The sequence below is a fragment of the Falco cherrug genome, assembly GCF_023634085.1.
Source record: "Falco cherrug isolate bFalChe1 chromosome W unlocalized genomic scaffold, bFalChe1.pri SUPER_W_unloc_1, whole genome shotgun sequence".
In the NCBI taxonomy this organism is placed as follows: Eukaryota; Metazoa; Chordata; class Aves; order Falconiformes; family Falconidae; genus Falco; species Falco cherrug.
The window spans coordinates 4048168-4060661 of record NW_026599288.1 but is presented as its reverse complement, the minus strand read 5'-3'; the positions used below and the strand labels follow the sequence as shown (position 1 = coordinate 4060661).

General features: G+C 37.5%; 1 pseudogene; it reads left to right on the top strand.

The window, feature by feature from the left end:
• LOC129734136 (F-BAR domain only protein 2-like) overlaps positions 1-12494 on the top strand; it is a 78720-nt pseudogene that overhangs the window by 30037 nt on the left and 36189 nt on the right.

Below are 12494 nucleotides of genomic sequence, written 5' to 3'. Positions count from 1 at the left end.
ATTTGAACATCTAATTAATTGCTGATTTGGTCTTTTGTGATGTCTCTATATGTGTATTCTCTTTTGTTATTCAAGCCTCTGAAAATTTTTTTATTAAATGGATCATCCTCTAATTTTTTTCATTGTATTAGAAATCTTTTTAATATTTAAATTCTACATAAGCTGAATTCTTTACTGCTTCCTTCCTGGTTTATTTATAAGTTCAGTATCACAAATTTTACAGAATAAGGCTGAATAATCGTTAAATTTTTTGTTAACCAAAACCAAAATATTTTGACAGTTCGGAGAATTGTTAGTGTATTTCAAAGCTCTGTTCCCTAGATATTAATTAGCATGTTTCACACATTCCAGGATACTTGTGCTTTTCTTTAACTAAAACTTGAAATTATATCAGTCTGAAAAGCTTCCAAATTTTTGATACACTAGTTTTTGAGCAAAAGACCTTCAGTAAGTCTTGAAAGAAGCTTTTATAGTATCTTTTCTTTAGATGCTAGTTGGTTTAATAACCCTTACAAGTAGTCCTTAATTTTTTATGTTCTAAAATGTAATTTTATTTATATACACTTCATTTGAGTCACTGTTTTTCTCCAGTTTTGAGGTTTTCTGCTAACGAATGGTGGTAAACAAGGGTCATGCTATTTGTTTCTAAAGTGTATACATACTGCCTTGTTGGAAAAAACTTATTAACAATATGTGGTTGTTCCTTTGTCAGACCAAAAAATATTACAATAGTGTTTTTACACAAGCATTTGGGAACTATGATAATACAGTGGTAACAGTTCACACCCTTAACCTGGTGCTGGCTTAAAAGACTCTTCCTGATATTATAGTGGGATATGTTACTGAAAAATTCAGAAAATTATGGATTACAAAAAGTAGTTTAGATGGAAGAAATAGAAGTAAATCCTAGACCCATCATCAAGCTGTATTCTTTCATTCCTCATTTGCATCTATCGTACACACACTTGCTAATACTGAAGCAAAAAGATTTCCTTGGTGAAACGCCTATTGATTTTTTTGGAAGCACTGTATTATATTTTAGAGGCAAGTATTTTGAACCTTAACTAGAGAAAAACACTTTTTAAAGCTAATAACATTATTTCAATTACTGGTTTTAAAAATTCCTTTTGTGTGGTGTGATTGTGGTATTTTTGTGTTTGGGTTTTTTTTTTGAAGGTGCATGAAGAGTTTATTAATAACATGACAAATACTACAGTTGAGAGTGTAATACAGAAATTTGCTGAGTCAAAAGGAACTGGCAAGGAAAGACCTGATAAGAGATTAAAAATAACAGAGTAGGAAATGTTAATTTTAAAACTGTATATTTCCCCTCCTGATAAAAGGTCAAACCCTATTTGTTAATGTGTTATAGAGGTAATGTACTTAAAATTTCAAATTCTCAGAATCCATTAGCTTTGATATTAAATTATTCATAGAAATTTAACAACACAGTTTATTATGTAAGTGTAGTATTTGTGGTCGCAAAGCATAGAATTTTATAGCTCTGAGTCCCTCTATGTAGACCTTTGAGGAAGCTCTTAAACTACACTCCTTCTTGGTTACATCAGTGAAATTCATCAAGAAACTGAAGTTCCTTGTAAAAACTTACCGCTGCTATGTGCTTCTGTGTAAATTATATTTCCAAAGTTTATTTAATATAATTATGGATATATTCAGAACAAATGTCTATAAAGCTGCTTACAGAACTGTTGGAATAGTTGCATCAGTTTATTTGATAGCTTACAAAATTATCCATTTTAATAGATTAAAGGAAGCAATCTACATATAATAAGCAGCAGATTGAATAGTATTTTCTGCAAGTACTGCTTGTTGGGTATGGTATATAAGACTTACCTGGACTGGCATAAAAAGACAGACTGACAGTACTGTGTATCTAACATTATAGGAAAAATATAGAGTTCACTTTATTTGGGCTTGAGTACATGGTCACTAGGGGTGTGAGTACAGAAATTCAGTAGTACTGTTTTTCTCTGAGAATTAGGAGTCCTGGCTAGCATCTCTGCTACAGAAGCACAAAGGTGGGGTTTTTTTTCAGATCAAGGATGTACATAGTAGAGTAGATCTTGATAATTTATATTAAATTGCTAAATATGGTTACTAGGTGTCTTACAATGCCTCTGTGAGGTGTTTTTAACATAATGTTGTTTCATATTCTCTTTGTGATCCGCTAATGCTGATACCAGAGTGGGCTGAGATAAGATTGTATATGGAACAATTTTCAAATGTTTCCTGTTGTCATGGTTTAACCACAGCCAGCAACCAAGCACCACGCAGCCGCTTGCTCACTCCCCCTCACCCAGAGGGATGGGGAGGAGAATCTGAAAGCAATGTAAAACTCAAGGGTTGAGATAAGAACTATTTAATAGGTAAAGCAAAAGCCACGCATGCAAGCAAAGCAAAAAAGGAATTCATTCACTACTTCCCATGGGCAGGCAGGTGTTCGGCCATCCCCAGGAAAGCAGGGCTCCATCATGCATAATGGTTACTCGGGAAAACAAATGCCATAATGCAGGAGCGGTCTGGAAACTAGGACCATGCGTGGCAATCAGTTAGCTGAGGGGAATGTACTCGAGCTTGTCTAGACAACAATTAACATGATGAGACATGTTTACAGAGCACAGGGGAGTGGGAGACGGATGGCGCCAAGGATGGCGCCAAGGAAAGGTAACACCTTGCTGTTAATTGCTGGTAGTTAACCACCAATCAGGGATTGCCTAGTATGCAATGCTTAGCTTCAAGAACCAATCTGTTTAAAACGCACAGCTTCTGAAAGTGTATAAAAACGCGTGCTTCTGAACAATAAATTGACATTTGCTTGCATCAAGCTGCGTCCCGTCTCTTCATTCGCCGCACCATAATGCCAAATGTCCCCACCTTCCTCCTCCTTCCCCCAGTTTATATACTCAGCATGACATCCCATGGTATGGAATACCTCTTTGGCTAGTTTGGGTCACCTGTCCTGGCTGTGTCCACTCCCAATTTTCCCATGCCCCTCCAAGCACTCTTGTTGGCATGGCCCAAGGAACTGAAAAGTCCTTGACTTAGTATAAGCATCACCCAGCAATAACTAAATCCGTCAGTGCCTTATCAACATTGTTCTCACACCAAATCCCAAACACAGCGCTGCACCAGCTACTAAGAAGAAAATTTACCCTATCCCAGCTGAAACCAGGACACCTGCATATTCTACAATTTTTCAATAAAGAGTAAAAAAGGAAAAGTATCAACTTAGGGGTTCAAGTTCAGTTGATCTGAAGTTGGGTAAAGGCATGTGAAAATTAAGTGTTCAGACTTCTTTGATTAGCTGTTGCTGAGATGTCATGGCTAGGGATCTCCATCTTGCATTCAGGATCCTGATTCCCTGGGTTACAAAGACCCTCGCTAATATATCCTAGAGTAGTGTGCACTTCAGGTCATCTACATTATTAGTGTGGGGTTTTTTGCTAGACAACATAGTATTCATAAGAAAAATAACACTTTTTAATTTAGTGGGAGAAGTTATATACACTGTGTATTTATTTGCTGCTTTACAGCGTTCTTCAAATATCATTTGCGTTCTCTGGGGTCAAATAAATGCTTTTGCAATACTAAATTTCATTTATTCAATCCTACAACTATTTTAACAGCAAAATATTTTAAGGAAAGTTTGTGGTCTTAGTATGGAAGTATATGCATCTTGAATTTTATTTTACAGAGTGAAATTACTGTATTGATATCAACTTTTGTAAAGCAGTCATGGTGCAGAGAAGCAGACAAATTGAGCAGCAAAAGAATACAAATTCACAAGAAGTGTCGAAGATAGGAGATTAGAAACAGACTGTTAGTGATGTTAATTATGGTTACTTCTTCTATTATATTCATTTTATTAACTTTAAATCATATACCTTTGACAATTACAAAGATTTGGAAGGCCAAGTGAAATGTCAGTCTTCTAAGAATGAAATGGAAACATCCCGTGTGGGAGGGGAAAAAATACTTTTCTGCAATTGAAAACTGTTCTTGATAGAAATGTATTTTAACTAAGGGAGCAAATGTGAGAAGTCTGTGGTATGAATTTAGTAAATGGAGTGGAGAAGGAAATGGCTTCTTGGATAAATCTAAGTATTCAGCATATAAAAATTATAATGACTTAGTGTACAAGACTGTCATGGTTTAACCTTGGCTGGTAATTAAGTACCATGCAGCTGCTTGCTCACTCCCCCCTCACCCAGAGAGATGGGGAGGAGAGTTGGAAAAGAATGTAAAACTCAAGGGTTGAGATAAGAAAAAATTAATAAATGAAATAGAATAAAAATGAACGAACAATAATAACAGTGATGATAATAACAGAATGAAAAGTGGAAGGGAAAGAATAAAATCCAGAGAGAAAGGAAGAAAGGAACACATGGTGCACAATGCAACTGCTCACCACCTGCCCCACCAATGCCCAGCCAGTCCCCCAGAAACTATATGCCCACCCCGGCCACCCCCCCAGGTAGATATACCAGGCACGAATGCCCATGGTATGGAATACCTTTTTGGCTGGTTCAGGTCAGCTGACCTGGCTGTATCCCCTCCCAGCTCCTTGTGCCCCTCCAGCCTTTTTGCTAGCAAGGCCTGAAGAACTGCAAAGTTTCACATCAAAGCCAAAACACAGCACCACACTAGCCCCTAAGAAGGTAATTAACTCCATCCCAGCTGAAACCAGGACAAAGACAAATGTAGAATGAATGTTGTGCAGCTGCCACTGTTGCTTAAGATTCCAGTCCTAAATCTATTTGAAGAAAATACTTTAAAAATCTCCAGGACCATATAGGCCTTCTTCCTCTCATATAATTCGTGGGCTAATCTATTGAATTAGTTGGTGGGTTGCATTCTGGAATATTGAATTCTGAGAACAAAATAAACTAATAATAATGCATAACAAAGTATTTTAGATTATTTCAGTATATTCTAGCTATAGTTATAGTACTTCATAGTGGAGTTTACTTTTATTTAATCTGTAAAAATAAGAACAAATCTGAAAGGAAGTACTGAGAAAGGCTGTCTTATTGCATAAATTATAAGTAATTTACTGTAAAGGTTTCTAGATATAGGTTATTAATCTCTCATCTACATGTCTGCAAATTCTTTGTATCTGTGATGTCATTTATACCAGATTGTACGGGCTCCCTCTGGTGGCTAATTTGTCATCTGAAGTCTTAATATACAGGGGCTTCTCGAGTTTAACACACTGTTTTTGTAGTACAAATAATATGTCTTTCAATCAGTAATGCTTTGTGAGTTTAACTTCATTTATTGACTTCCTTACAATGGCTTTTTTAACTGTTACCTAAATAACTTTAGTCAGCTTTAGCACTTAATTCTTAGTGAATTTACTTTATTTTGAATGTTTAGTATTAATACAATATTTGAAGAAGCTTTATTCATTATTTTTTTCTATTCAGCATAAAAAAAATAGCCACATTCAGTTGCAAATCTTTTAATTTTAACTGGGGGGAAAATCACTTAAATGTAAAACACTGAAAAACAGAAAGAGAGGTGGCATGGCATACAATAACCAGTCAGGCTTCAGGTCAGAATTTAATTTGTTCTCTGAACTGTTTTCTAAAGCTTACATGTTCCTGTTACTAGGTTTAATAGCAGGTGTAATACCATCAATTGGAAGATGCTTCTGTCACTCATGGTCCTGCAGTGTTGATCAAAACTATTGTTGTCCACTTCTGATGAATCAATTTTCTGTTTCTGATAGGCTTCTGCTCCATGTTCCCTGGAAAATTCATTTATAGCATGGCAGAAAAGGTCTACTTTTTACCCAAAGTATATGTTAAATCAGTAGTGGAGATGATATGTATTCCAGTTCAGTGACATATCAATGACTTCTAGCTTTATTTACTTAATCTAATAATAATCTATAAACAAATATTGGTTTGTTCCAGTATGAAAAGTTGATGCCACATGAAATAGAAACTGCTAGGAAGTATGAGCTCATGTTCTTCTAAGATCTTATGTCTGAAATTGGCAGGATAATATATAATATGTTTAAAGATATTTGTGAATGTCTATATAGTTGTAGTTGGTCATGAATGATTTTCCATTTTTAGCTACTGAATTACCGTGCCCTCTTCTTGTATGTGGGAAACTGTGTTTGTCCCTGTATTAGGTTTTTTCCACTACACAGTTTACCCAGAAAAGGTACCTTTGAAGGCCAAATGAGAAGACTCAGCTGCATTTTCAAAAAAATCAGGAGCAAAAGTAAAATTTAATTATTTATTTTCATTAACTTGTTCTGGTGTTATTGTTAGTGGTTGTTGGTAATGCTGTGCCATTATTCAGTGTGAAAGGGGTGTTGGGTCATCTTTTAACTATAATAAATATTTCTTCATTGCTTTTGCACTAGCTTGATCCATCTTTCACAATTGGAATCAGCCAGAATGTGATTTACACTGCAACCCTGTATTCTTAACCACACAAGTAGGCAGAGAAAATCTGGCAAAGAGGAGTAGTCACATGCAAATTGTCCAAGTGTATCAGTAAAAGCATCTAGACTTTGGGCTGTGAAAAACACAAGCCCATAAAAATGCTTCTTGTATTCACTATCCATCCAATAAACTTGAACTTTATGGAGGGGCTAGAAGTTTGCATTTGTTAAAATATCATAAAATTAGTCAAGCAGGACCTGCCCTTCATAAACCCATGCTGGCTGGGCCTGATCCCCCGGTTGCCCTGCACATGCTGCATGATGGCACTCAGGGTGATCTGCTCCATAACCTTTCCTGGCACTGTGGTCAGGCTGACAGGCCTGTAGTTCCCTGGATCCTCCTCCTGGCCCTTCTTGTAGATGGGCGTCACACTGGCTAACCTCCAGTCTTCTGGGACCTCTCCAGTTTGCCAGGACTGCTGATAAATGATGGAGAACAGCTTGGCGAGCTCCTCCACCAGCTCCCTCGGTGCCCTCAGGTGTATCCCATCCGGCCCCATAGACTTGTGTGTTTCTAAGTGGGGCAGCAGGTCACTGACAGTTTCCTCCTGGACCGTGGGGACTTCATTCCGTTCCTCATCCCTGTCTTCCAGTTTGGGGGCTGAGTACCCAGAGGGAAGCTGGTCTTTCTATTACAGACTGAGGCAATGAAAGCATTAAGTCCCTCAGCCTATTTATTCCTCATCCTTTGCAACAGCGTTCCCTGACACATCTAATAAAGGATGATTATCCTTGGCCCTCCTTTTGTCATTAATGTATTTGTAAAAACATTTTTTGTTATCTTTTATGGCAGTGGTCAGCTTGAGCTCTAGCTAGGCTTTTGCCTCTCTAATCTTCTCCCTGCATAACCCTGTAACATCCTTATAGTCCTCCATTTAGGTATGGCATTCCTAGTAAAAGCAATGTGGCATTTTCACAGGCTGCAAAATTGTTAATAAACAATTGTTTGCCATCCAAATAGTAATCAGAACTGTTTAATCTGAATTCTATACAAGGTCATTAATGCTGCCAGCATTGCCTGAATCCTTGATGCTTTATGGTTCTGATAACATATGGTTCGATGTGGCTGGCTGTTGGTGGCAACAGGGAGTTAATGCAAAGTTCAGTCTAAATTTGACATGCCATCAGGTCTTTTCTAATTGTTTTTATATGCATTTTAGTCCTAAATGCCTATGGGGCACTGCTTATGCATTGGGTTTGTTTTGGGTTCCCCCCCCCAAAGCAAATGCAAGAGCACTGATGCAAGCTGCACCACTACTAGGAAGCTAGTGCAAAGTAACTAGCATACTGTAAATGCACAGTTGTGCTCACTCCATGTTAATATTCCTTTTTACATTAGCATGTTGTGTTAAACTACATGTTTTCTATCTAATGAAGAAACATGCAAGATTAACAAGATCAAGTAGATGAAAAAGGGTTTAAGGACACCTGCATTCCTCCAAGAAATTTTAGCAACAAGTTAGTTCTTCCCCAGAGATTGAGATGCAAAGCAAGGGCCACGGAATACTGAAACTTGCTTTGATTAAAGCTACTAGTTTTTTTTTTAATGCACTTGAATAATAAACTCTGCTTTGAGAGAAAGACTTAAGATAGTGCTGCATATGGCTCTTTTTTTTTTCCTCCATGGGTTGGTTAGATAACATAATTTGTCATAGCACTATCAAAACTAGCCAGCTGCAACAAGGCTTTTACTATCCCATACCAGATTAACTTCAATAGGTAGCTCCCACACCTTGCCCCAGCACAGCCACCAACCCCCCACAAGGTTTCAACAGTTCATCTACTGTCCACACTGTTTCTTCAGCCTCTTCAGGCCAGTCCACCCTGCTGCTTGCCTCCACTGCATCCAGAATCTTTCTTCTCCATACTCTTCTTCCAGCCAGCCTCCCCTCATACAGGCCTTTCTCTTCTCTCAGGGCCTCTCCTACATTCAAAGACTCCAAGTCCCTCTTCATCCAGCTTCATGTGGTCCTTAGAGCTATTTAACTACTTAGCAGGAACCAGCCACAGCTGCACATCATCCACATCAGCCAACTCACCACCCCTGAATCCAGCCCACAGCTGTATATTATCAATGTTAATTAACCTGCCTTCATTCCTTTACAATTTGTCTACAATAATTCATAGAATTGATATAAATGCTTTTCTAGGAAGCTAAACAGCAACAAAATAGATGGCAATAAACAATAAAAATGGTTAATACTTTTTTTTTTAACAGCTCTGCATATCTTAGAGTTCCTTTTCTACAAAGAAGTATAACAAAGCAAGCGTTTATGTTCTTATAAATTATTTTCTTTATATTTTCTGTAAATATTATGAATATTTTAATGTGGTCAACACTTGTGACTAGATGCATAAATAGCCAGAAGTGTTTCAGTTTCTCAAAGCCTGTGCCCATACATAATTCTACACAGATGGTTGACCAAGGAATGAGTTTAGTTCAATACTGACAGTGCCCAAGAGATTCAGTAAAGTATCCTTTGTAAAAGAAGGCAGTCCATTGCTATATTTCAGAAGATAATGGGAGAAATTAAGTGTGGATATTTTTGAGGATTTTTATAAAAAGCTGGGCTTGAGGCAAATCTTTAAGGGTGCTGTGCTGTTACAGCTCTGTTTTCAAAGAGGAGATGTAAGCTCAAGATCTGTACCAACAAATATGTCTTGGTTCCTGTCCTAGATATATATTTGATTTTGCCTGCAAAAGTTGAGTTCCTTCAAAGACAAGAAACCTGCCAAAGCTGGTGTAGGCTTTAGGAAGTTTCATTTACCAGCATAGATTTAAAAAAAATAAAAAATTACATATACCTAATTTGAAAACTTGTTTTAATTTACAAGTTATTTATTTTTAATTGTCTGGAAAATTAGAACTGTACAGGTTTTGCTCTAAAAGTCTCTTAATCCAAGTGGAAAACTGATAGTATTGCATTGCCAATATTAGCTGAATATACCAACCAACTAGGAATTTAACATTATTTGGCAGGCAGGACTACTGTTTTGCTGATTGACTGGATACCAAGCAAAAATGGACTCCAAATCAAATATAAGAATAAATGCAGTTTATTATATTACACTATAATAAATAAAAAAATATCATGCAATATGATAAAAGGAAACAGTACTAGTTATTATGCACAATATGATAAAAGAGCAATAGGAGCAAAGCATCAAATTATTACTGCAAAGCATTACAGAGACTAAGAAAAGGATACATCACCAATTACCACCTTAACATCATCCAGGCCCACCCTTTGGCTGGGAAGCCCCGTTGCAGCCAGTGCCAGGAGTCTCTCGGTAACTGGGAAAATTCTTATGTGGTGCATCCACCCGTAGGTGAGGCTTCTGGCCCAGTCCCGAAGCCTGCCCACCTTTATACTTGGTGAAAAACAAAAATAGTTTACACAGCGTATGCAAACTATTAAGTTTAGGCTAAGTGCAGGCGTGCACTATCTCATGATTCATAAGGTTCACACATGCCAGGGTCATTGGCCAGACACCCGAGCATGTTGGGGTTACTGTCATGACACAGCTGCACACAATATTGATTGTCTGGATGGTCCTGCTCATATCTTGCTTGTTCAGGGGGCTCAGGACAAAGACCACCTGCTCATTAAAGTTGTCCTTGAGCTCCCTGAGCTCCCTGTCCAAGTTAAGCAATCCCTAATTAAAGACAAAGGCTTTTTCATAAGCAGTAATCAATTAATTAAATTTTCACCACAGCTACAGATGTGATTCTCTGAGGAAGCCAGTTAAGCTTTTCCTTTTAGTGTGATTGTATTTTAAGCAGTAGCAAGAAAAATTCATATTGAATACAAAAGTTATTTTTGCTGTAGCATCTTCATTGAATATATAGTGTTGGAAAGGAAGTTCTTGACATGTATGTATACATACACACACACAAATCCACACCTGAACTTGAAAGCTTGGTGATCTTTTCCTAGTGTGTGAAAAAATGTTCGGACTCATATTTGAGAAAGAAGAGCTGTCATGAATGAGTGGTTTAGGTTGCTTAAAGAATCACCATCAAAGGTATGAACAAAATAGTTTTAATAGGAATTTGTGGGAGTGCAACTTCACAAAGTTTGATGGCAAGGTTCATTCTATTGCTTATTGCATGCATGAAACACACAAAGGAAAAATCAAGTTAAAATCAAGCTAGAATGATTTACATGGAGACCAAAGATGCAGAGGGGTAAGGGAGACCCTCCTGTTGAGTTGCAAGGTTTAGAGTGGGCGCCCTTGCTTTCTAAACTCCTGATGGAGCTTAGGTGTGGCTAGTCTCAGACTTGGTCAATGGTTTATGTCTAAATGTTGTCTAAGATTTATTCACAGTTTTAAGGTGGATCACAAGATCTTGGAAGCACTTCAATTACAACAGTGATTTAACTACAGATCAAAAATGGTAACACATACTATACTTGCTATGAGGTCCCTAAATCAATTCACACACACATGCACATAGACACAAAGAAATAGATGTATAGATATATATATAAATGTACAAAGGTATACCTTTTAAAAGTTCCCCTTGAGTTCAGTGAAATATGTCGAATGCCTTTGCATTTCTCAACGGGCGAAGCTTTGAGCCTTGAGGAGCAGGGTTATCAACCCAGGCCCCATCATCAGCTTTTGACAATGGTTTTCATAACTTTGTAAACTTGGGAGTTCGCAACCTCTGAGTGGTGTCCCGCTCAGAGGGAGATGCTGGTCACAGCCCCCTGCAATCCAGGAGAGCAAAAAGGGTCTCGCTTAGGACCACTGTTTGTAATGTTGCGAGATTATTTACTTTAGTAATCTGTAAATTTTCATCCCGGCCTAACCTGAGCCAGTAATTTTTCAAAATTCCAAGAACAAGGGTACCGTTCCACTCAGGCTACAATTTGAGTTGGGACTGTTCCAGGGCTGTCAGGGGATGACTGATTATCCCCCCTCTCATTCCCTACCTTGGCCAGGCAACAGGAGTTCCTGGTAAGACAGTGCCGTTCCCCACATCAGCCATGCAAGAGTTTCTGGTACAGTCAAGGGGCACTTAACTGCCCAACTCATTACACAAATGCCAAGGCCTAATGGGGATTCCTGAGGTCATAGAGCAACCCAGAGAAGGGGGCAAAGTGCACCACCACGAGAGCCCATCCAATTCACAGAATGAATTGGATGAACATCCACTTCCCCTGAAGTACTCTGAGAAATCAAAAGCGGTCTGTGATGTCTAGCAAGAATTTTTTTAAAATTACAATCCCAAACTCAACTGCATTCAACTGTTCAACAAAAGGAGATAACAGCAAAAAAGAAAATAGTGTATGTTGTTGATGTGTAAAAAAAAATATCAATAAAAGGTCACATCAACATAATATTTAAGAATGCTTTTGCCATGCCTTCTGGGAACATACAGTTGTTACAGTTTTTTTGGACTTTGTTATGATTCTGCAGTATATTGGTATGATTTCTTCCACAGAGCTAGCTAAAACACTAAAGTAAGAGTATAAATATATTCAGCAGCAAGTGAGAGATGGGGCAAAAATGGAAAAATAATAAAAAAAACCCTTTAGAGATTTGTAGATGCAACAGGGCAAAAGCTGGGTTTTGTGTGATTTTTGGACTCAAATGAAGTACTGTCAGGTTCTCTTGAATTTTCCTGCTTACAAAAGAAACAGTTGCAGCCTGAGGCAAATAATCTTTCTGGGCTGTGGGAGCAAAGAAATATTCATTTCAATAACTTAAGTAGTAAAAAGATATTAATTAAATGATAGTCATCAGAAAATGCAGTAGTATGTAGGATGGGTACTACTATGATAATAAAATTGTGGATGAATAGCTTTTAAACATCTGAGAATAGAAATAACGTCCTGAGACATGTTTTATGCTAATACAATAAATAAGACCTATAGTTTACTTTTATAAAATGGCATAACCTTATATGGAATTAATATTGAGGGGAAAGGGGTTTTGGTTAGGTTTTTTTATTTGTTGGAGGCATATTTTATTTTAAGACAGAAAACATTCTTTGGACAGAATA